The sequence below is a fragment of the Notamacropus eugenii genome, chromosome 6 (genome assembly GCF_028372415.1).
Source record: "Notamacropus eugenii isolate mMacEug1 chromosome 6, mMacEug1.pri_v2, whole genome shotgun sequence".
Lineage (NCBI taxonomy): Eukaryota > Metazoa > Chordata > Mammalia > Diprotodontia > Macropodidae > Notamacropus > Notamacropus eugenii.
The window spans coordinates 298,812,322-298,817,582 of NC_092877.1; the positions used below are offsets into that span (position 1 = coordinate 298,812,322).

General features: G+C 38.3%; 1 protein-coding gene across 2 annotated transcripts in view; it reads left to right on the plus strand.

The window, feature by feature from the left end:
* Positions 1 to 5,261, plus strand: part of BMPR2 (bone morphogenetic protein receptor type 2) — a 225,700-nt gene that overhangs the window by 136,890 nt on the left and 83,549 nt on the right. The gene's annotated exons all lie outside the window — the stretch shown is intronic.

The following is a 5,261-nucleotide window of genomic DNA, read 5'->3' on the forward strand; positions in this document are numbered from 1 at the left end:
GGATAACCACTTACTGCCATTGATTAAATGACTTCTAGTGTCTTTTTTAATCCTAAAGTTCTATAATTGTATATAGTGATAGATACACAAATATGCATAGAATCTATTGAAATTATAGATAATAGGGGTAGCGACATTTGAACCCACTCCCTCAAAGAATTGTGAGGAGAGTATCTTTGCTGTTGTTCAATCATGTCTGACCCTTTGTGGCCCCATGGACCATAGCACACCAACGCTACCCATGGGCTTTTCTTGGCAAAGATACTGGAATGGTTTGCCATTTCCTTCTCCGATGGATTAAGGCAAACAGAGGTTAAATGACTTGCCTATGGTCACATAGTAAGTAAGTGTCAGAGGCTGAATTTTAACTCAGGGCTTCCTGACTCCAGGTCCAATACTCTATCCACTGTCACCTTGCTGCCATTTAGTAAGCATTAAAGCAATGTGTATTATTATCAGACTTAACATAGGAAATTATAGAAATTTATCTTACCTGCCCCTAAGGAGACCTTACCATTGTAATTGAAGAGATGTGGTTTTTGGTGGATGTGTATTGACAGATTTTTTTTTAAAGGTATTTTAATCACTTTTCAAAGTGACTTTTAGGAAAAACTCATTTTGTTGAGGCATGAAACAGAATAGCAATTCTACTTAAAAACAGACCCATATGAAGATTAATATGTTGGTTTGAGAGACCTTCTTTTCTCTCTTATTACTTCTTTCTTTAGAAGACGATTGTATTAAATGAAGCTCCTCATTCTCTTCAAGTGCTAGGAACATTTTATTCTTCTTAATTTCCTTTTTTTTTTCTGCAAGAAAAGAATGTCCTTTGTGCTCCTGCTTGTTTGTTACAGCTGAAAGCCTGCCTGTTCTGTCCTCCTTCAATTGAAGGAAGGGTTGTTACCCAACCCTTTATTGCCTTTCCTTTTGGTAGCAGATGAGGAACATGACAAAGATATTTCCTGAATCTTTTCAAATCAAGAAATATTCAAACCAACAGGAATTATCCCCAAAGCAATAATATTCAGCTTGTTTTTCCCAAGTGGGTTATTTCCAGAGTATTTGATGATGAATAAAATGCATATACAATTAAATATTTATAATCGTATATAATAGAGATTTAAACATAGTGTTTAAAATGGGATAATTGAAGAGTATTCAGTACTCCTATTCTTTTAATTCTTCTGGGTCTACTTTTAAGATGATACAAACTAACTGTTTTGGAGTACTCTCCTGCCTTTTCTTTTTGCAACATCACCTCATTATTTCCACTTTCTCTAGTTTTGGGAAGAAATGCAAAGAGAAATATAATTTATTAATTTGCTTCTCAGCAACTCATTATCTTAAACTATTCTCACATTACATTATATTCTTTAGTTATAATAGCCAACCAAATGCACAAATGTGTATTATAATGTTATGCATCATTATAATATATATTATATATAATATGTTATATATATATATCATTATAAGCCCCTTAAGTATGCAGACTCTATTTTTAAAATTCTGAATCTCCAGAGTACCTAGAGCAGTGTGCTTAATAAGTGTTTCTTGAATTGAATATTTGAAATCAGCATTTCTACACTTGGTGCATAACTATCACAAACTGAAATAATTTATCAGTAGCATTATTAGTGTTATGCCTTGTCATGCTGTTTAAGGAATCATCTTACCTTGATTTAGGTAACAGCAAGTAAAGGTATTATGAATGTCAAGTTAAAAGAATACTGAGTGAATATAACAGACAACTTACAAGAGGGATAGTTCTTTACAGAGGAGAATGACCATTTTTGTCAACTCTTTGTGTGTGAAACATTGTTGTAGTTCACAAAATCATTACCTGAGTGCAAGAAAAAGCAAAATGGAATTTGGTGGAATAGGAGGATGACCTATAAGAGCTCTCCCCTTACAGCCCATAAAATACCTGTAAAAAATGACTCTAAGCAAATTCTAGAGCAGCAGAATCCACAAAACAACAGAGTGAAAGAGATTTCCTGCACCAGGCAGCCTGAAAGGCCAACAGAAAGGTCTGTTGCACCGGGCTCGGAGCAAAGCACAGCCCAGCCTTGGCTGCATGTGCCAGGGACAGGATTGGAGCAAGCTTCAGGGCACCACCAGCAGCAACTATCGTTCCCAGATCCCTCAACCCACAAATGCCAGAGAAAGCTTCAAAGGTCAGTGAGAAAGCTCTTTCATCTGGGTGAAAAGGGATCAGGGTCCTCCTGCCCTAGCCCTTGCTCCATTTGGCAACAGCGTCCATTTTTGGAGCCATTGCCCTAAAGCCCCTGGAGGAATTAAGCTGCTGATCTGGGTCTCAACCCTGAGTGGCAGACCTGGGATGAGGAGGAGTACTGGTGTGGTGGAGCTGGTGGAGGCTCTGGAGAGGGAATTCTGCTCCCAGATCCTGGGCAGAAAAGCTTGTGATAACTCCCAGACCAGAGCTCAGGCCAGGAGAGGAGTAAGCTCCTCTCCCTTGATTGTGCCACGTTGGAGGAACTGAGAACTTACATGTTCCCGAAGTATACCCTCCTCTTGACAAAGGACTCAAAAATCAAGTAACTGACTGGGAAAATGCCCAAAAAAGAGAGAAAAAATTACTATAAAAGGTTACTTTCCTGATGAACAGGTATTTTCTTCCATCCTTTTGGATGAGGAAGAACAAAGCATACCATCAGAGGAAGACATCAAAGTCAAGGCTTCTGCATCCAAAACCTCCAAAATAAATATGCAGTGGTCTCAGGACATGGAAGAACTCAAGAAGGATTTTGGAAATCACATAAGAGAGGGTGGAGGAAGAAGAAAGGTGGGAAGAGAAATGAGAGCAATGTAAGAAAACCATGAAAAGCCAGTCAACAGCTTGCTAAAGGAGACCCAAAAAAATGCTGAAGAAAATAACACCTTTAAAAATGGCAAAAGAGGCCCAAAAAGCCAATGAAGAGAAGAATGCTTTAAAAAGCAGAATTAGCCAATTGGAAAAGGAGGTTCAAAAGCTCACTGAAGAAAATAGTTCTTTCAAAATTAGAATGGAGCTGATAGAAGCTAATGACTTTATGAGAAACCAAGAAATTACAAAACAAAACCAAAGGAATGAAAAAATAGAAGACAGTGTGAAATATCTCATTGGAAAAACAATTGACCTAGAAAATAGATTCAGGAGAGACAGTTTAAAAATTATGGGACTACCTGAAAGCCATGATCAAAAAAAGAGCCTAGACATCATCTTTCATGAAATTATCAAGGAAAACTGCCCTGAGATTCTAGAACCAGAGGGTAAAATAAATATTGAAAGAATCCACTGATCACCTCCTGAAAGAGATCTGAAAAGAACAATTCCTAGGAATATTGTAGCCAAATTCCAGAGTTCCCAGGTAAAGAAGAAAGTATAACAAGTAGCCAATAAGAAACAATTTGAGTATTGTGAAAATACAATGAGGATAACACAAGATCTAGCATCTTCTACATTGTTATCGAAGGGCTTGGAATATGATATTCCAGAAGTCAAAGAAACTAGGATTAAAACCAAGAATCTTGGAATATGATGTTCCAGAAGTCAAAGAAACTAGGATTAAAACCAAGAATCACCTACTGAGCAAAACTGAGTAAAATATTTTAGGGGAAAAAATGATCATTCAATGAAATAGGGGACTTTCAAGCATTCTTGATGAAAAGACTAGAACTGAATAGAAAATTTGACTTTCAGTCATAAGAATCAAGAGAAGCATGAAAAGGTAAACAGGAAAGAGAAATCACAAGGGACTTACTAAAGTTGAACTGTTTACATTGCTACATGAAAAGATAATGTTTGTAACTCTTGAAACTTTTCTCGGTATTTGGGTAGTTGGAGGGATTCTACACACACACACACACACACACACACACACACACACACACACACACACGGAATGGGCCAAATTCTCATAAAAGAGGCAAGAAAAAGCTTTTTCAATGGAGGGGGAAAGGGGGAGATGAGAGGGAAAAAAGTGAAGCTTACTCTCATCACATTTGGCTCAAGGAAGGAATAACATGCACACTCATTTTGGTATGAAAACCTATCTTACAATACAGGAAAGTAGGGAGAAGAGGATAAGCAGGGTGGAGGGATGATGGAAGGGAGGGCAAATGGGAGGGAGCAATTAGAAGTAAACACTCTTGGGGAGGGACAAGGTCAGAAGAGAGAATAGAAGAAATGGGGGGCAGGATAGGATGGAGGGAAATATAGTTAGTCTTATACAACATGACTTATGAAAGTTACTTGCAAAACTACGCATATATAGCCTATATTGAATTGCTTGCCTTCTCAGTGGGGATGGGTGGGAAGGGAGGAGGGAAGAGAAGTTGAAACTCAAAAGTTTTAGGAACAAATGTTGAGAATTGTCTTTGGGTACAACTGGGAAATAAGAAATACAGGCAGTGGGGTATAGAAATTTATCTTGCCCTACAGGACAAAAGAGAAGATGGGGATAAGGGAAGGGAGGGGTGTGATAGAAGGGAGGGCAGATTGGTAGAAAGGGTAATCAGAATGCAAGGTGTTTTGGGATGGGGGAGGGGAGAGATGGGGAGAAATTTGGAACTCAAAATTTTGTAGAAATGAATGTTGAAAGTGTAAAATAAATGAAGAAAAGAAAAAATTAAAAGAGGCAAGAAAAAGCTTTTTCAATAGAGGGGAAAAGGGGGGAGATGAGAGGGAAAAAATAAAGCTTACTCTCATTACATTTGGCTTAAGGAGGGAATAACATGCACACTCAATTTGGCATGAAAATCTGTCTTACAATACAGGAAAGTAGGGGAGAAGAGGATAAGTGGGGTGGGGAGGATGATACAAGGGAGGGCAAATGGGAGGAGGGAGGGAGTAATTAGAAGTAAACACTTTAGGGAAGGGTTATGGTCTAAAGAGAGAATAGAATAAATAGGGGGCAGGATAGGATGAAGGGAAATATAGTTAGTCTTTACAACTTGACTATTATGGAAGTCTTTAGCAAAAGTACACATATATAGTCTATGTTGAATTGCTTGCCTTCTCAGTGGGGATGGGTGAAGAGGAAGGAAGGGAAAGAAGTTAGAACTCAAAGTTTAAGGAATGAATGTTGAGAATTGTTTTTACATGCAACTGGGAAATAAGAATTACAGGTAATGGGCTGTAGAAATCTGTCTTGCCCTATGAGAAAAGAGAGAAGATGGGGATAAGGGAAGGGAGGGGTGTGATAGAAGGGAGGACAGATTGGGGAAAGGGGCAATCAGAACACATGGTGTTTTGGGGG